This window comes from Lepidothrix coronata, unplaced genomic scaffold, assembly GCF_001604755.1.
Source record: "Lepidothrix coronata isolate B3197 unplaced genomic scaffold, Lepidothrix_coronata-1.0 Scaffold98, whole genome shotgun sequence".
NCBI classification, from domain to species: Eukaryota; Metazoa; Chordata; class Aves; order Passeriformes; family Pipridae; genus Lepidothrix; species Lepidothrix coronata.
The window spans coordinates 3,415,315-3,436,317 of record NW_016690278.1 but is presented as its reverse complement, the minus strand read 5'-3'; positions in this window follow the sequence as shown (position 1 = coordinate 3,436,317).

The following is a 21,003-nucleotide window of genomic DNA, read 5'->3' as shown; positions in this document are numbered from 1 at the left end:
GGTGCTGAGGAAACTAGGGAAACAACAGGAAAGCCACAAGGCAAAACCCTCAAAAAGTCAAAGTTGCAGAATTGAAATAAAAAGCATGTGAGGGAGAAGGGATGTATCTTAAATCCTGTAATTTTTAAATTTAAATGCAAATATAAATTTGCATCTCTGAGACTGTATATGTTTGTACACAATTTATGATGTATCTTTCTTACTCCTTCTGTCTTGAGACTGGGAGAAATACCATATTAAGCTGCTCATTGTTAGCCACAGTTAATCAGAAATCAATGTCTGGAAACTTATCAGAATGTGGAACACATTTCTTTCAAACACAAAAAAAAAGAAAAAAAACCCCAAGACATGAAACAAAGGAGAATTAGAGCTGTTATGCTGTTATGAACAGACTGATTTTTTTTTTGTACTGAAAAATACGTGACTGTTTCTTGTTTTACAGGACATAAAAATTGTAAGAGAAGTGTAGATAACGTCCCCTACCCCCTTTGCATTCCCTGATGGATTGCAACTGTCTTGGGATGCGAGTCAGCCACTGTTAATTCCCATGTGAACCCAGACAATAGTGCAGTTTTCAGCCTTGTTATGTGGAAATTATCTCTCTCTCATTTTCTCAGCTGATAGACCTCGATATGTGAAACTATGCTGACACTGAAATGTTGTTGGGCTCAGGTAATTAGTGATGACGACTGGAAAAAACCCAAAAAACAGACCAAAATGGTGCAACATGTCATCTGCAGCTGTGTGAGCTGGTGCCCATCTCGGATGCTTGCTTGGTTAAAAATGTGTGTGTATGTAATGCAAGTTACTTGGCATAAAAAGGTGAGGAGAATGTAACATATTTGACTTCATCTTTGCCTTTATAAGATCGCATCTGGACTTTTGACTTCTGCATAGCAATCCCAGCTGGCTGCTGGTTAGATAGGAAGAGCACAGATCTGCACTGCCTGACAGATTGCCCATGTTGAAGAGAACCTCAGCCTTTCTGCTGCCAAGTCAGGTTATATTTTCTGGCTGACAAGAGAAGCAGATATTGGAAGAAAAGCTTTTGGTCAGATTTATGTGTTTGAGTTTTATTGTGTTTTGCCTGCTGTTGTTGTTTGTCTGTGCTTTTTTTTTTTTTTTTTTTCAACCTGTGTTGTTTTATATAGCTGCATAGATTTCAATATTATGACTTACCAAAATCATAAATTTTTTGCTGGAAAAAAATTATGAGTGAATGGCTCCATGTGGTTAAAGGGGTAGATTCTTATCTACTTTTGTTTCACAATACTTTCATAATAAATTTCTACAAAATATGCATGAATAAGTGTCAGTGCAAATGCCTAACTTGACTGTAAAAAAAAAAAGCAGATTAATTTGATGTTGTATTAGTAAGCTGTCTGAGAGTGGTTACAGCCAAACAAAAACCTGTTCTATAGGTATTGGAGTCTGAAACTCCAATGACCAAACTTCTGGTTGCATCATAGTCCTCTCGTGTCTTCTTACATGTAAAATATTTAGAAAAGCTACCTCCAGTTTTGTAAAAAGTGGAAACAAAGGTGTACATGTGACATACTTGCCAATATTGCGAATCATGCTGCAAAGATTTATGAAGTTAATTTAGTTAGTTGGTAGTGTGATATAATCAAACAGGAAAAAGTAGTATATCTGTCAACTAGATTTTTCTGTCTTTTGAAATTATAATTCAGGAGTATTAAGGAATTAAAAAATGAGAGTGTTTGGTGGGCACAGATGTTTAAAACCTTCTTCACTGCTCTGAAAGAACTGTCCTGCAGCAGTGCCCTGGCTAATCTAGGCACTTATGGCAAGCCATTAAAATTCTTCCTCTTTTATTAAATAGGTTATTGGTGGCTAGCACTACATTTTTCTGACTCATTGTGGTCAGTCTGAACTTTCTTGCAGTTCCCATTTGAAAAACACTGGGACAGATTTAAACAAAATAAATTAGTCTTCCACAAGGAAATATTTTATTGATTATTTATCTTAGACCGTTAAAGCATATGAAATGCTCCGCATCTGATGTGTTTCAAAGTCAGGTTAAACGAGGTTAAAAAACTGAATACATTTTAAAAAATTCAGTACACTGTAAATGGAACAATGGATAACAAAATAAAGTAAGAAACACTAGGGTAATCACAAATTTAATAATTATGTAGTGGTAGAGAAAGGAAGAAGGTGAATCTCAAGACAGATAACAGGATAATGGGATACTGATTGATAAGAGAATAAATAAATGTGGCTTACTGAACATGACTTCCATTCCAGATACCAAGTAGTGCAGTAAGTATAATTTTTATGTATATTTTACTGCAGTGTTTTTCAAATGCTCTTAACAAACTTTTGCCTTTGAAATTTACCCTGGTTTTAGTGGGAACCACATTCAGCCCTCCTGGAGCTTCTTCTAAAAATTCTTTATGTCCTGTCTGGCTACACCAGGGCACATTTAAATATTAAAACATGCTATTATTGTGGCAGCGAAAAACATTGTTGTCCAATTAAAGACATCCTAATTCTGGTGTGTATTCTGTAATTGAAATAGTATGTACTTCGTAAGCGGGTACAATGAAAAATACCCCACCCAGGTATCCGAGTGAAGTGTTCTTGTCTCTTTCTTGCGAGTCGGCGGGTCGTCTTTTCACCCCTTAAAAACGGCGGATAAAATTTCCCGGCGAATTTCCCTACATGTACTTCCCAGGCACGGCCACGTGGGAGCAGCGTAAGACTTGTTAAATTCAACCTCCGGTGGTTCGGCGGCGGCCTCGGGTGTTGACAGTGTGTGAATGTTAATATGAAAAGTTGTAAAAAAAAATAAAAAAAAATAAAAAAAAAATAAGCGACACAGGTTTTTAAATGGCTTCTTCTCTGATGTGCAGGATTTCTCGTTTGCAGAACAGCATTCATCAGTTCAGCGTGGTTAGTACGGCTAGGTAGCCTTTTTTTTTTCAGAGTTTTAGCTTTTAATTAGCTTGATGCAACCTTAAGAGCTGCAGTGTGTTGGTTTAGGGAAGAAGAGTCTTGCTGGTGCTCTCGTGCGTCATGCATTGATTGCCCTTGAGAATCTGTCGCACACACTCACGTTCGTATGAACTTGATGTCTTCTGGAGGGTCCTTTCCAAGAATTATCAGTGCAAGTGCTACGAAGATGACACTTATTTCCGTGTTTTGAAGGTGGCATGTGTAAAAACTTACCTGCACATCTAACATATTGTCACTGCAGACGCACAAGACGTAGGTGGTTACATAACTCTTTCCAATAGCAGACCCGCTTTTGATGTCTCATTATTCAGACAAGCATTGGATTGTTGCAGTGTATCATTACATTTCTAGAGCTGCATCAGAACCTTTAGCGGGAAAGGGTCCTCAAAAATCTCTGAGTAATAGCCAGAAATAGCTTAACAACCACTTAACTCTAATTATATAACAATGCGATCTTTCTTTCAAAAATGCTTTGGATTTATGCACGATAATATAAAAGCCTCCACTGAATAATGCTGGCAGTCAACACTGACTGAAAAAACCAGTGTTTTCAAATCACTCTTCAGGTGGAGAGTTGCATTTCAGTTAAGAGCATTAAGGTACAAAATGAGCTACAGAATGCCGCGTGTTGTCAAGGGTATTCTGAATCTCACTGGCTCTTTTATTTTTGTGTTGTTGTTTTGGGTTCTTTTTGCAATATTTTTCCTCTGTAAGTGGGCTTCTTATGTCTGATTCAGTAGCTCCTTCCATGTGTTTTGATTTATACTACAGGTGGTGCCATGCATACCTGAGAAACTTACTGAAACAGGAACAACTCCTGCATATTTCATGAACAAACACTGCAACTGACCCAGAGAAAAAATAGTTTTACTTCTGATATCCCCTAAGCATTGATGATTGTATGCAAATGTCTTGGGCTTCAAGGACTGAAAAAGAAAAAAAGCAATCTTCAGAAAGCTGCTTTATGAAAGTAGTTTTAATTTTGACTGAGAAAGTGAAAACAAATATTGTAGTCTAAAGCAGGATTAGCAATATGAATGTAAAATGGGATGAGAGCCAGGTTTGACTGGAATTTCTGTTATTTTGCCATATTATTAGAGTTTAGTAATGCTCAAATAGGCAGTGACTGTTTTATCCCCTAAGAAGTCCCACTGTCTTCAGGGACTATGGCTTCTAAAGTTACACTACAACTAACTAATTTTCTAGGATGTAAACGATAAAATAAATTGTTTGCTGAACTCTGTGGGGTGGCCTGGACCTTAACTTCTATGAATGAGAAAAACATCTGCCTAAACACTGTCAGGTTCTATCTGACCCAGTGGCATAGGAGCTTTTTTGTGACTGTAAGTGATTATTACTTGCTACTTACCTGCCCGTCACTGGACAGTGAAGTTTTGGAACTGTCAGTCTGCTCTTCTCCCTCAGTTTTATATTTGCACTGAGATTTGCAGCTCATGGGACAGGTCACAAGATGAAGTCCTTGAGTATTCTTCTAGTCAGAGGGGCCTGTTTGTTAGCAAGAGCATGATAAATATATGTGGTGCTGAATAAATTATTCCACATTAGGGGGAAAAAAAAATACAGGGGAGCTATCTTTAGATTAGCTGCAGACCTGTGTTGGATTAGAAAGTACAGTAAAAAGTGTGTTCTAATTCTGAAATAGAAAGTAGCAACAATAAGTAATGAAAACTAATGAGAGGTTTTTATTTCAAGGTACACTGCTTCACCACCTATAAATATTCTTCTCAGCCTATGAGAAAAACATACTCAGTTTCCTTTGTGCATTTTCTTATTTTTCTAGTTGCTGCATATGTGTGTGTGTGTCTGTACATTGCTGTTGTTAAAACAGCAAAACCAACAACAAGGACTTATTTATGGAATCATTAACCAGTTGAGACTTTTAACACAATATGTATCTCATGTCTGGCTTTAGGCTGCCAATGATTTGAAAAGGTAAAGATGAAGTAGAGAGGGATATATTTTCTAAATCTTAATATCCAATTCAAAATACCTTGGGAATGCTACTTTCAAGATGTAGATTATTTTAACACACAATTCCAAATCTTTCAGGAATACTTCTTTCTAGTAGTACAATGTTTTAAGGGGTTTGTTATTAAAAAAAGGGGGAAAAAAAAGTAGTGAAAACTGATAGGTATAGTTTGGCTCCATAAAATAAGGAATGGCTTCTCTTTCCCTCACTGTTTGAACCTATTGACTCATTGCAATTTTTTCAGATACCTGTTTTGCAGGGCTTGCTGTTTGCTTTGTATTTGTGTCCTGCACTCAACAAAGCTCTTAACAGTTTGAAAGAAAATACATTGCCTTTAAACACTCTAATTAATTCTCTGAACAAGATCTCCCATTCTCTGTAGTGCTTTCAGAATGTCACAAATGATAGGTGACAGGCAGGGAAGACTTAGGAAATAGGTGAAAGTGAAAACTACTTGGGAAAAATATTTTCCACTTAGCTTTTGTAATCCTTGTAAACCATTACAGGTTGCAGCTGGTGAAGCTTACATCTGAAAATACTTGTATTTCCTATTTGTACATGATTGGTGCAGTAGAAAGTAAAGGTGAAATCTTAAGTATACATGGGCCTCAAAGTAAGATCTTATATTTTTAATTTTAATCAGCTCCTTGAAAAATAGCCTGTGTCTCTTTACAAAGTAGTGTAGTTAATAAAATGAGAAGAGTTGTAGGGAGATTTTAGTATATAATTAGAGCAGCTGATATGAGGGAAAACAGACCAGCTTTTGTTCTCAGAAGCTCTCTTTATATTTGGCGTAAAAGCTGTAGAAGTGTTTGTGCAAGTGTGTTCTACTGTATGATTTCTTGCATTAACAGCTTAATCCAGATGATAGGAAACTCAACCAGAGGAGATGCATTACTGAACCTGTTGTTCACCAGTGCAGAGAACTTATTGGAGGGGTCTAGGCTGGCGGTAGCCTGAGCTGCAGTGATCATGCTGTGGTGGAATTTGTGATCTCAATGTATATGTGCCCGGTGAAAAGTATAGTCAAGACCCTTAGGAAAAGGACTAAACCTAAACCTTAGGAAAGTGAACTTTTTGTTGTTTAAGAAACTATTGTCTGAGAAACTGCCATCAGGGATAAAGGAGCAAAAGAGAGCAGGCACCAATTATTGCCGTTTTCCTTAGAGCACAGGAACTCTTGATTCTCACATGCAAGAAATCAGGCAAGGAAAGCAGAAGACCAGCATGTCTGAGGAAAGACCTTCTGGTTAGGCTGAAAGGAGGGAAATGCATAGGCAGTGGAAGCAGGGACTCACACCTTGGGAAGGATAGAGGGATATTGCAGAGAGCGTAAGGACAGATGGGATCAGGACAGCTAAGGCACTGCTGGAGCTAAATTTTGCAAGGGATGTGAGAAACAGTGGGGACTTCCACAGGTACATAGTCAGAAAAGAAAGACAAAATAAACTGTATACTTGGCACCTCTGCACACCCCTTATAAATGAGTCAACTACAAGGTCCTGTACCTGGGTCAGGGCAGTCACCTGTACATGTTGAGAGGTGAATGGATTGACAGCAGCCCTGAAGAGAAAGACCTGGGGATACTGGTAGATGAAAAACTAGATATGAACTAGCAGTTTGCACCTGTATCATAGAAAGTTAATCATATCTTGGCCTGCATCAAAATGAGCATGGCCAGTGGGTCCAGGGAGGTGATTCTTGCCCTCTGCTCTCATGTGACTCCACCTGGAATATTGTGTCCAGCTATGGGGTCCCCATACAAGGAGGACATGGACCTGTTGGAGTGGGTCCAGTTGAGGGCCACAGAAATGATCAGAGGGGCTGGAACACCTCTCCAGTGAGGAAAGGCTGACAGAATTGGGATTATTCAAGCCTGGAAAAGAGGAGGCTCCAGGGAGACCTTACAGTGGTTTTTCAATATATAAAGGAGACAAAGGCTTTCTGAAATTGCAAGGGGGTAAATTTAGATTGGATATAAGGAAGACAGTTATTACGATGAAGGTGGTAAGACACTGAAACAGGTTGCCCAGAGAAGTAGATGCCCCATCCCTAGAAGTCTTTAAGATCAGGTTGGATATGACTTCAAGCAACCCAATCTGGTGAAAGAAGTCCTTGCCTAGGGCAGGGGCTTTGGACTAAACTATATATTAATGTCCTTTCTAATAATACCCAGACTAGAATTCTGTATTATTTGCTGGGAGCAACTCCAGTTTTCTACCCGTACTTTGTAATCTCTGTATCTGAAAAGATACAGTATTTCACTTGCTTTATCTGATACCAACATGCAAGCTGGTGACTGGGCTTCTGTAGATAATTGAGTCTTTTTTCACAGGTTAAGTTAGATGCCTGTCTGATTTTATGTCACCCATACACCAAAGATTGGCTTTCTATGAGTATTTATGGGAGCAGAGTTTAATCCTTGAATTAATAATATATGTGGAAAGTCAACATGACAGAATAGACTATGAGTCAGAATTAGCAGAAACGTTAACAGGGTCATATTCCCACCATTTTGCTCAGTACATCTGGGCTGTGATTGCCTTAGCTGGAACAGTGTAAACTCTTAGGTTTTCTCAGCTTTGTAATAGCACTAGCTGAAAGTCAATGTGTTTTAAGTTCTGTCTCTGACTGTGACTAGGGAACATATTTTGTAATAAGCTGCTTGATGAACTGGAAATATAAAATGTTGGTATTTTCTTCTTTAAATTTCTGCTTTAGATTGGTAAAATGCAAGCTTCAGGAAAAAAACCCCTAAAGTAATCCACTGGTTTAGCTTTGACACTTCTGACCACTGTAATAGAGACATGGTTGTTTTATCTGTAGCTCAGGCTATTTTTATGATTTCACAGAGAAGAGATAGGGATGAGAGATGAAAAGTGGAAAATTAATTTGGTAACAGTCACTTTTTATTTGTCTAGAATCTCAAAAAGCATTATGAAGGCACTGGATCCCTCGGGAAATACAATGCAGCCTTTAGATGCCTGACAATCCAGGAAAGAGAAGAACCATGAGAAGCAGTGCCTCTTATGCTGACCTGAAGAAGGATTGCTCAAGGGTCTGGTTTCTCTCTCATTAAAAAAAAATCAGTCAGAAAGCCACAGATCTATTTTCTGTCTTTCTGGAATGTGTGAGTTCCCGCATTGTTGCTCATTTCTGTCCCATTTCTGAAAAGCACTGACCTCGTCTGTGCTATAGTGGTTTTGAGTGTTCATCGCTAAAACTTAAGGACACTGGACTTCCTTTTCTTCCCCCACTGATGTGGACCTGAGCCAGGCTGCTGCCACTGCTTGCTGTTCTTTTAGGTAGGCTCTGGATCAAACAGGAGCTTGGACTGTACTAAGCCTTACTCTCTTAAAGGAAACTGTTTTCGGAGTAGCCCAGCTGATTAGAATTATTTTCAAATGGAAGTGTTTTTGGTAAACTTTTATCACTGGCTGAGAATTTCCGGAATCAGTTTTTCATTAGGCAGCCTTTGGGTAGTCTTTGGACTCGATATGTCTTTGAAAATATAAAATACTTTTTCCTATCCTCGTTTGAGGTAATTTTGACACCAAGCTGTTGGATGATTCATAAATTTTCTATTTGGATACAGCAGAGTGCCTCTGTGGGGAAACAGGATTCATTCTTCCTTCATATCCTGTTACCAGCTTTCATGAGGCTGCATTTGCAGGAGTGTTACAAGAAATGGGCACTTATGGATAAGAAGCGATTTGAGCTAAGAAAAATTCTTTGTAAGATATTCAGAATGTAGCTCTGCTAATAAAAAATAACCAACACCTTAATAGCACCATTTTCCTGACATGAAAACACAATCAGAAAGGAGACAGAATTACCTTAATAACAGCTTTGTCTTGCTTCTAGGTGGAAGTTACAGACTTACAATAACAAGATTTTTAGCAGGTTTAAGAGTACTTTGCCTATTACAGCTATTGCTGCTTTTTCCAGAACACAGCAGATAGCTCTTGTAAATAGGACTCTGACACATACATTCTGCTTTTATGGTGAGCATTAATGTATCCAATCCACCAAAGTATCAGGTATTACTAGGAAAGCTGGGTGGGTGACCTAATACTAGGTGCATAATTTCTAGTATCTGCTCATTTTTGGTTTATGTAATTGGAATTATTTGGGTGTATTTCAAAGATGCTAGCCAGAATGCTGAAAGAAAGCGTTAATGCTGAAAGTCTTAACAGAAAGACTTCGGTTAGCTACATGAGAAAAGTATATTAGTATAGGCTTCCCTACACTATTTCTCGATTTACCTGAGCATTAGAGTGATTAGTTAATGAATGCTTCAGTTCTTGACCTGTCACCTCACTTTGAGTGAATTACTTTTGTGCATCTGTTGAGGGATGTAGTGGCTAAAAAAGTATGGAGAGAAAGAGTAAATTCCTCTGGCCTTGAATATCCTGATTGGAGGGCTCAGGGCAGCGTAAAGAAGCCTGTGTCAGACTGTCAAATGTCCTTGTAAGGTAGTTTATGCAGCACCCCACCTAGCAATATTTGGGATGAACCAGAGGTGGGGCTGGGATTTGGGAAGGCATGCCTCAGGCAGGCTCTGCTCCTGTTAGAGCAGCTTGGTGGTACTGCTCTGAATTTGAGAACAAGGGCTGTCTAATTTATGTAAAGTCCTTATTAGTCCTCGGTGAACGGCAGAGAATCAGAAGGTTGCAAAGTGCTCTCAAGTAATTTTAACATCCTCTCCCAGTGTGTTTTGTTACTTTTGGCAAGATTCTTCATCATGCTTAATAGAGGAGCTGTACTGCATCTTGCTCTAAGGCCACACTGTATCTTCCTGTGTTATCACAACTTGTTTTGACAACTTTCTGATAGCACATTACTGTAAATGAAGTCCAGTGATAGTAAGGAAAGAAACTGTGACTGAGATATTCAAGTAAGACTAATGACAACTGCATTTTCTAATTTGGGTATGAATTTATTCCCTTGTTATGCTGGCAGAAATTAAAGAATTCCTTAATTGAAGAAAACATTCCTTCTTGCAATCTGTATGATAGAGCACGACTGGTGCTTTTCTACAGACACAAGTGAAAGTGCTAGACAAGGGTGATGAATAAAACATTAGAGCTAAGGCTTATTGTATGGTTCTGGTATGAAAATTTGTTCGTAGTATTTCCTGAAAATTAATGAATACACAGGAAGCACAGCTGATTCCTGGTTGCTCATACATAGTGCAATCAGCAAGGTGAAAATAAAATAATTAGGCAAGCTTCAGTGTTATGGGAATGAGACTAACATATGTTACTGGTATTTCAGCTATATTTCATCCTGTGACTGAAATTCACTGTTAAAAAAAGCTGGTCTCATCCCTCTGACATGGTATTTTGACTGGGGTGTGCAGTGGGCCTTGGATAGTTCCCAGTGTAAGGGCTCCATGGACCATGGTGTCTGTTTGTACTCAGCCCACTCAGTAATGAGCTGCCTTCTTTTTCTGATCGAGCAATATATATTGGAATTCTCCAAATTTATTTTTTTTTTGGTATTGTTTCCTTCTGTTGGTTAAGCTGTTGAAGCAGTCCATCTGGCTTGCGATGTAGAATCATAAGAATTGTGTTTATTGTGCTAAATAGATTTGCTGCCCCGACTGCTGTTTTGTTGGCTCTGAACTATTGCCCCTTCGTAAGGCTGTTCTGAGTCTATAATGTTTTCATAATGCCAGATTCACTGTGGATAGTTGGGCTAATCATAAACTGTGGATTCCTTGCAGGCTTGTTTTTTATTTTGTATGCTCATTGTCACTTTGTCTGTCAATGAATGAGTTATCTTTTGGGTGATGGCAGAAAGGAAGGGGGGAAAAATTACATCAACTTCCTGGTTCCTTACTTTTTTCTCAAGAAACTGAAAATTTTAATCTGAAAATAGCCGGGATAGAGGCACTGTTGTGTGATGGATCAGGGCACATGGCTGGGTAAACTAGAATTAATCTGACATTCTCCTTTGGTTTTCTGTGGGATTTTGAATTATTTGCACCATCTCTTTTGTAGACCACATTGAGGTTCTTAGCTCCATGTTAGCAGGGCCTGTCTCTCATACACTTTTACAGTGTGCAGCACAGGAAGGCAATGGTATCTATCTGTCTGTACACATTTCCATGATTAATACCTGATTGTTTCCTGGAAACTCAGTCACTATTTGATTAGGAGATGACTGGTAAAGTGCTAGTGTTCTGGTTAGACTGAAGCCTTAATCCCTTGTAAAATATTTCCACGCAGGGGCCAGTCAAAGGGAGTGCATCTGGGTAATTCTCTACCTTATTTAATTGACTTTTTCAGTAACATAGCTTTGGTTATCCAACTTTTCTCAAGCCCCATCTGCTTTTACTTCCCTTATTTAAGATGAAAGTTCTTTCACAGACCTTTGTCTTTCAGAGATGTGAATAAACTGGTGAACCCTGCTGTCCATTGAAGACAACTGACTGGCATCCGTGTGTGGGTCCTGATCCAACCGAGTGTGCACTTCCTAAGTCAAGGGTAGGCTTTAGGTGAACTGCACTTAAAAAAAACCCTCATGCCTTTCTGGATTGAAGTTTTTAAAAACTGCCAGAGTAATTTTACCTCATAAACCCTTATGCTTAAATGAAAAAGATAATTTTATTTTCCAAAGAAGATCTCTAGGAATTTATGAGTAAATCTGTAGTGCAGACTTCTTTACTTAGCTCTGTCCTTGTGAACATTTTTTTGTTTGCATTTTGGCAGTGTGAGAGAATGTGTCACTTAGCCTTTTTTCCTTTTTTTGCCTCACAGAACAATAATGTAATATATCATACATCTTGAGGTTATGTCTTGCCTGTCAGAATTTGTTTTAAATCACTAGTTTGCCTGATTAAGGTGGGATCAAACCACAAATAAATGAAAAGTGTCTCAACTGCCAGTTGTAGTAATAAAGTTAATTTTCAATAGGAAAGAAAGGTGTTAAATCAAGCTGTATTCTAAATATTTTTGTAGCTCCTTGGGGCTAATTTCTGGGTAGAGACAAAGCTTTCGAAGGTGTATTACATAAAAGAATAATTCTAATTTTCATTTGGCACACAGAAGAATCTTAGCTTTTGTGTCATCAGCTGTTCGAAATGATCAGGGCATGTTTCACAGTTGTCCGTGTTGGTTAACAAGGGAGAGAAATACAGAAACCAAAAATTTTAGGGGCTGGGAAGGAGGGAAATGAAATTACGATATTTCTCAAAGAGAACAATGCTGGAGACATACCTGTGCTTGCTGTACTTTCTCACTGAAGGTGAGAGTTACTGGACAGGTGGAAGGAAGCCCTAATTCTTCTTCTGGACATCCCTATTTCATGGGACAGAGTGCAGAGATGGTCTGATCTGCACTGATGTCTCCACACCTGTGGAAAAACTTGACCTTTAGAGAAGTATTTTTGTGTGGACAAGGTTAACAAAGCAAAGATTGGAGGCAGTGAGTGATTCTCTGTTTTCTGATTGAGAACTAATGCGTGGCCACTTGAAGTGACAACCTCATGTTGTCTTTCAAATATGATAATAAGGGCACAAGACAAAGGTCCTTTTTTAGGATTTTATTTTCAGAACTGGTGATGGACACATCTTACCTGAATTTGTGCAGTGAGGGAAACACAGTATTTGTGTTACATGCAGGTGGAGCAATACACCTTGTGATGGAGCTAATAGTGCTTTCATGTGCACCACAGCTGCATTCATAGACAAACAATCACCTACAAATTTTAATTAGAATTTTTTATTTATAGTGATGTACTATGTTGTTAATATTCTTGACATCCAACTATAAAAAATAAGGCTGTAAAAGTCACAGTAATTTGTGCAGCTCTGCAGTTCCTAGCACTGCATAATATTCCTTATAATTTATCTAGGAAGATATAAATTCAAGCCGATGCTCTGCAACTTCTTTTGGGACCAGATCAATAGGATAACGGGAGGTATATTAGAGGTTTGACTTTCCCACAGAGGGGTTTTGGCAGGGGAAGAAAACTGCAGTGGATCTGCCTGCTTTCTGTTGAGGTAGTTCTGGCTCACTGAAGAATCGTGTGGTTACTGACTCCTGTGTGCTGACAGAAATGCATAATGAGGGAGAATAAGATGTTTGTTACCCATTCTCTCTGTCCTCACAGAACAGGCAGGACTATTTGTGGGCAGAGACAAAGGGTGTTGATTTTACAAGAGGTGGGTGATCTGACCTTTGTTTTTCTGGCTATGCCTGTGTGGTGATGCTGGCTTGCAGCTTAGGTTGGTGTGCCCTCCTCATCCATGCTGCTGATGTGCTGGCATGCGTACTAATTAGTCTGCAGCCATCAAGTTGCACTGGAGGGCACTTCAAGTAAGAACCTCAATAGTTCAGGGCTCCTGGCCAGCTAATAAGACAACTTCTGTGGGTGTTGCAACAAATAAGTGTGGATTCCAGATGTCTTCAGACATCAAACAGAAAAGAAGAGTAACAGAAAAAAAATAACTGTTCTGATCTGTGTGTTGTGCCTGTTTTTCTGAAAGGACACTTCACAAATACAAATTTGCTTATGTACAAACTCATTATTCTTATGAAAAATATGTGAATAAAACCAAGTCAACCTCAAGTGCTCTGAAACCTCTGACTTAAATACAAACCAGGCTGCATGTGCCTTGCTTGATTTTCGAATAGACAATCTGTGATCTCACTGATAGTTTTCTGCTCCTCATTCCGATAAATGTTTTCTTTAAATATATCAGCAGCTCTTCAGAGTGTGTCATGGTTTAACCCCAGCCGGCAGCCAAGTACCACGAACCACTTGCTCACTCCCTCATCAGCAGGATGGGGGAGAGAATCAGGAGGGTAAAAGGTAGGAAACTGTGAGTTGAGATAAATACAGTTTAATAAAAGAGAGTTTATTAAAGACAGCCAGGAGAGCAGGGCCCCATCATGTGTGGTGGTCACTGGGGAAGACAAGCACCATCACTCTGAACATCCCTCCATTCCTCCTTCTTCCCCCCAGTTTATACACTGAGCATGATGTCACATGGTCTGGAATATCCCTTTGGCCAGTTTGGGTCACCTCTCCTGACTGTGTCCCCTCCCAGCCTCCCATGTACCCCCAACTTCCTTACCAGGGTGGCAGTATGAAAAGCTCTCTGTAAGCACTGCCCAGCAACGGGGAAAAAAAATCTCTACGTTATCAACCCTGTGTTCTTCACAAAGCCAGAATATAATCCTATACTTGCTACTGTGAAGAAAATTAACTCTACCCCAGCCAAAACCAGCACAGTGTCTTCTATACAACAATCTTGCCCACTTTTGTTGGAAAGTGCATTAGTTAACCTTTTCTAAACAGTTTGCCTGGGTGTCCTGAACAAGTCTAAGAACCCAGCATGTAAGGTCATCTTTCTTCCATCCTCCTTGATTTTTCTCTTCTAGTGCTGTTTCTTCAGCCAAGAAGACACTAAAACTTTTCAAGATACATTTGTAGTTTCAAGTGTTGTAATAGGCTGTTATTCAGCTGCTTATGTACTCTGTCCCTGAAAATGGCCCATGCTTACAAGAAAAGAAGAAAGGCAGGGAGGAATGGGGTGATACTTCCTCAATATGCATCTGGTCTAGTAGAAGTATGAATTTGGTCTTTTTGACTCTATTTAAACTTTTATTTTTATTTTTATTTTTTTTTTCCAGTGGCTTCGTCCAATTTCTTTTTGGGTTTTAATACACCTCACTTATCCACAACATTTTGCTGCAGCAAATTCCTGAGAGAGGAAAGAGACCATGCAGCTTGTCACAGATCACATGGATTTGCAGCCATGAATCCCAAACAGGAGACAAGACCTCTCTCTAGTCTATGTTTAAACCTTTAACGTTTCTTTCCAAGTGGGATTAGAGTCTCATTCCTTTCCTGGCACTTCCTCTCAGCACATTTAAGCAGCAGATTGAATCAATGTATTGTTTTCAATTAATATAAATTTTTTAGGCTATAAATTCTCCCTATATATGACATAAAAGGAACATAAGAGAAACTGAGCGGCAGCCATCTGTGAGCTGGGTATTAAAATGTCTAAATTCCACTTGCAAATCTAGCCTATAAATTTGAATTAAGACATTTTGTCTTACCGGTTTTAAGGTCTCTTCAGAGATATTGTAGACCTTCATAATTATTCTTGTATCAAGCAACACGTTTATCTCCCCAGTACTCTTTTTCTCTATTTTCTAACAGATGATTTTTTCCTGAACTTATATATCTATCTTTATTGGAAATGTCATGTGTTACTATAAAAAAAAAGTTGAGTATTCCCTATTCTTCATAATAAGGAACACTAAGGGCATCAAATTAAACTACAAAGTGTCAGGTTCTAAAAGGTTTTTAAAACTGTGATGAACAAAGGTTTTTAATTGTTTGTTAGAGGTATGTTTCCACCTACCTGACAGACTTGTATCTTTGTATTTTGACTTGGAAGAGGTTAAGAAACAAATTATAGGCTATAAATTGGCATGGCACCACTTCTGATCACATAGACTTTTGCATTCAAGAATTGCAAAAGACTGAAGCAACAATTAAGTAAGTCTTTGTAAGCATTTAAGTGCAGTAGCCAGACTGTTGAAGCAGCTCTAGGAAAGGTCTCGAAACCTCTTATATTTGTTTGAGATTAGCTTGTCCTCCTGTAAATGAAGAAGGTTAAATACTCAGCTGATTGATTTTGTAAAATTCTCAGATATTCTTGTCCCTGGAGACATTGCCACTAGTATCTAAACTATACTCCAAAGTTTTCTTCTGGGTTTGGGCTTTATAAGCTTTGTCCATTCGTGTCACTGCTTTTGCTGAGTCACAGTTTTGCCATTGGCTCATTTGCTTTCAGACCTTGCAACTGTGAATTTATAGAGTCTCAATCTGCTGCTGAAAGATAACCAGAACTGGCTAGAAAATGTAAAACGTGTCCTAGAGACCCAAGATCCTGGAGTCTCTGTAATGCATCGTCTTCAGGCAGAAGCTAGGCCAGCTTACATGCAGCCACTGCAAGGTTTAACACAATCCAGTGTGCTGCAAACTACTGCTGCAGATTGCTAAAAATCCTTGCACCTAGAGACTGCAATCACAGAAAGAAAGGATAGTGTGTTTGCAAACTGCTAAACTGCACTTCCCTCCTGCACGTTTGGTGGTCCAGTCCTGTGGTTGCTGCTGAGTTTGTCCTTAGGTCAGCTCTATGTGTTGGACAGTCTTCCTGTTGTTGTGTGGGTGGTGTGGAAACAAAAAAAATCGGTATGATAAGCCGCTGGTTTTTCCAATGTTTTAATTTTTTTTAATTTTTTTTTTTTTAAGACTATGTGAATGCATTTATTTGCTAGGATCCAACACCTGTAATACAGAAGGTAGATGCTATTATCCTGTGATCAATTTTGTTTTGTTAAATGTTAGGGCTTTGGAGCAGGGCCTGTGATCACCTGTGTTTTGTAAATCCCCATGTATGTTCACAGTGATGTAGAAATACTTATTCTTACTGGAAGAAGAAACTGTAAAAAAGGGCCAGGAGATTTATGCACCTGAAAGCACTAAATCTAGTGCAAAAATTCCTGAAAGCTCCCAAGAGCATTAACATTTCTAATATCTAGAGTTGATGTTCTTGCTCAACATGGATTTCAGCTGATATTTTCCAGTGCTTGCATTCCAAAGTCAACATCCTTTGGGTATTAAAAACAACATTTTTTTGTTTCCAAGGAGAGATCTAAATATCTCAAAAAACAATTTTACACACAGAAATAAATCTGGTTTTAGATGGGTATGGATCAGTTTCATTTTCTCTGTTTTGTGTGTTTCTTACTTTCTGCAACTACAAAGAAGATGCTGCTCTGCTACAAAGAAGCTTGAATTTTGATGATCTTAAAACATATTATAATGGTAAATAAACAGCTGTATACTTTGGAAACCTGCAATTAGCCAAAGCTGTACTGTGCTTAAAAGGCACACGTTTGTCTAGTCTGAGGAGGGCTGTCCTTCCCCTCTCCTTGTCTTCCAAGAAAAGCTGCATCTACTGGAAAAAACAGTGACAACATCTGCTGCTTCAGCTAGATACGAAGTGTGATTGACACATGAACTGTGGAGCCTACTCTGCTGTTGTGTTGATTACAACTTCCCATAGATCAGAAGTCCTTTAAAGGCCTTTAGGAAATGCTGTGCAATCTGACTTTCTCTCTAACCAAAAATTAATTATCCTTTGTTGGGGCTGGTAGAAGGAGAAAGCTGACGGCATGCATGTGCTTTGGAGACACGTGGCTGCCTCTGGGATTGAGTGTAAATTTGTGGGGACTAGAGCTGTGGTAAAATACTAAAGAACAATACTCTTTGAGCGTGCTGAAAGATCTCTGTAAAATAAACTTCTTGTCTTTTCTTAGATCGTGTGCCACAGAACTATGTATGGTAGGTAAAAAAGTACTTGGTTGGAAGGCTCTACATTTTGACACCACTCTGTAGACCTAATGTCATATGAGGGATGACATTTATTTAGGCTGTCTTTGATCTCATTGGTGTTGTTTTTTTTTCATAGCCAAAGACAAAATATCTTCTAATATATTTTTCGGTTGCATTTAGTCTCTAAGCATTGTCTTTCCTCTGGCCTGTGTATACTGAACTTTTAGGCTTACAATTTGCAAAGCAGGAGGTTCTCCCTGCTGAAAGAATCCCTTATGTAATGGTGAACACAGTATTACCAGCATATAATTATATATACATCCAAAAGCTTTGATGGCAAAACTTTCATTGATTTTGGTGTTAGTGAGCTGAGTCCCTTTGTGAAGACCTCATTAGCAGAGTGTTTTTATGTTGAGTTGGGATCAAAACCCAGTTATCAATGGTGAATACCAACTGAGATAATAAAATGTCTTTAACAGTAACATTGGGTAAAACATGAAATTATTTTCAACTTTTATTTTGTATTTACTCTTCTTGCTTTCAAGTGGCAGTGACTTACCTACTGTTGTCTATGAAACCTAGGATGAAGTTCAGAGGTGTCTGTGGACCAGTACATTAACCTCAGCCATTGAAGTGTAAATGTAAGAATAATTGGTAGTTCTTTTACTTAGTAAGAGTCAGAAATTTGTATGCATCCTGTGTTATAGAATCACCTTTCCTGCTGATTTTATTTATAGTTCTGATTTCTCCTGCTTCAGCAGGAGCTCAGCAACATATTTTATCTGCATCAGAACTCCCACAGATCTTGTGGTTGCTTTCGTGTGGGGTTTTGGTCAAAACCCACAACTCTTCCAAGAGTTGTTTGAATTCTTGTTTGTTAAGGGATTGCTTTGTTTTCTAGGCACTAAAGTGATAAACCCAGGAGCCGTGAATGGGTTCAACAACAAAGAAAGCCTGTTTGATTTTTTTTTTAATCAGTGAAACTGTGCTTATGCTTGTAAACATCTTTTTAGCTAATTTTATAAAGATAAGTGCAATAATGACTGTAAATCAATGTCTATCTGGTAGCTAATGATGTGGTTTTGCCTTAGGTTAGGGCCTCTTTTTATTGTTATGTTGTCTTGGCAGATAGGAAACAAATCTTGCTGAAGTTTACCTGGAGCAATCTTTTACTGTCTTTAGGCTAACATTTTAATGCTACTTCAATGCTGAGGTCACTGGATCAATGCAATGTTGGGCAGTGAAACAATAGGCCATGCAGACTCTTCAAGGGGTATTTAATATTTGGCTATATTTAAGTATTAATTTTAGCAATTTCTTTAAGGTCTGCCACAAGAGGCATAGACTTGACCTTTGCCTTTAGGTGCTTGTTTCTAAAGGTTAGATGAATGCAAGCCAAGAGATACAAAGGGTAATGATAACTTAAGGCATTTAAGATACATTTTAGAATGAATACCACACTCTTACTTTGTTGTTTTAATACTCTAAATGTTCCTTTGCACTAAATTAATTCCATGAAATAGATTTCTAATGTAATCTTCATTATGAAAGATGACTTTCTCTTGTTACTGTTCATGATAGTTTTTCTATATATGTTGGTAAAACAAGTGCATACATGCTGGTTTTGCTAAGATTGCATTTTCTAGAACAAAGTTTAGCAGGATAATTGGGTGGATAAAATTGATTGATCGTATAAGCAAATATCAAACCACAGCTACTTTTGATACAGATGTGTCATTGTGGAAGAACTAGCTCGAGGGCAAATTTGCAAGCATTAAGCAAGTTTTTGAAATTCCCAATATCTTTAAAAGCATATGGGAATAAGAAAGAATGCACTTCCTCGTTGGTTTTATGTCAAAGTTTTAACAAGTATCAAGCCTAAAGTGAAATTTCACCCACAAACAGTTAAATATGATTTATTATATTTCTTACAAAGCCTTTATATGAGACAGAAGAATTCACATGGTTGGAATTAATTTACCATATATGGTCTTGTTTCATAATTAAAGTTGAAATATCTCCTTTGTAAATTTGGCCTCTTTTCACGTTACACTGGAATGTGCTGAAGACAAGAAACACATTCATGAAGTAATTATGAAAACTTATGGGAAGATAGAATTGTGGCACTTCGAATTTTTTCTTTCTAATTTTAGTTATCTCTTCATATGGACTGCAAGGTGCTTCTCAGCAAACCTTAGTAATTGTGGATCATATTATTTTGTTCACCATTTATCTTTCTTTTTTTCAGTTGTACAACAGGCCTCTGTAACTGTGACAGCTGTTCAGAAACAGCAGTGTTAGACTAGTACTGGCATGCTGAAGTCATGTATTACTTTAGTCTCTTCTGAAAATTATAAATCTTACTGTCTACTTCTTTTCCACCAAATCCCCTTGCCCCTCTGTTGGGTTTTACACCTATTAACAACGAAAAGAGGTACAATCATGTGATCAGCCAACACTTTATAGATTAGTAATAAATGTTTGGCTATCACTTAGTGGTCTACAGAGTGGGACTGACTTGCCCCAAAATACTTGTTCCTCTGAAACAAAAAAACCTGAAAATCCCTAAACTCAAATGTCTCCAAGAAGGGGAAAAGATTAGAGTTCCATTACTCTTACTTGCCGTTTTTTCTTTAGCCTTGATAATAAATCCCATTAAAAGTGGCCTGTTGACTGTTACTGGTTGTTTAAGCACCCTGCAATCCAAATAAAATTTAGAGTTATATTATTGGAAAGGGAATAAATGAAAGAGATTGCTAGAAAGCAGATAAATGTGGTATCTGTGTTGTCTTGTTCAACTCTGAGGCTCATGATCTGATTTGGGTCTGATTACAGAAAGAAAACAGTCTTGAAGAGAGATTGGTGGCATAAAAAAGTCACGTTTAATCCAAATTTATTGTATATTACCTCTCCACTGCAGCCAAAAACTGCTTAGTTGACCTCCCTTTCAATTGAAGTGGAAAAGTTCCATTGCATCACTGACAGTATTGACAGCTCTTCTCCCTTTGCTGATGAGGTACCTGGTTGAGCACTTTCTTCCAGTAAAAATGTACGTGTAATCCAGTCTTTGAAAGGCATTGAATGTTTTCCTTTCCTAAAGTTATAGCTACGAACTAAAACTTTTTTTTTTTAAAATACCCTTAATTAGAACCTTAACAAAGCATGGTGCTTGAACACTGTAAAGTAATTTAACCCTTTGTGTTCTATGATAATATCAGCTGTAAAGCATAATTTTGACAAATACAACTGTTCCATATGCGCATAAAACTAAATTTTAAAATCAAAATTATTCAGAAGAATGCTCATTTCTGAATGGAGGGGAAGGAGACAAATATATTCTTTCCCCTCGGAAAGCCCCATATTGGTGTGGATAATGCATTTTTATGATTGCTTCTGATTTGCAGCATAAGGATAATTACGATTCACAGCGGTTTCCTTGTCATGCTGTGACAATAGGCACATTATATGGAGTGTCTCACCTTCGCAGTCCAATTGGTGATATTTTTGGGATTTAGTACTTATGATTACTGCAGTGACTTAGAAAATGCAGGGGCTAAATTTTGCCCAATCAGTTTTTCCACTGCAAACACAAAGATCCAGCTGTGAATGCATGAGTAAGCTTTTGCCATTTCACCTTCTTAGGAGGTTAAGCAGCCAAAACACCTGTG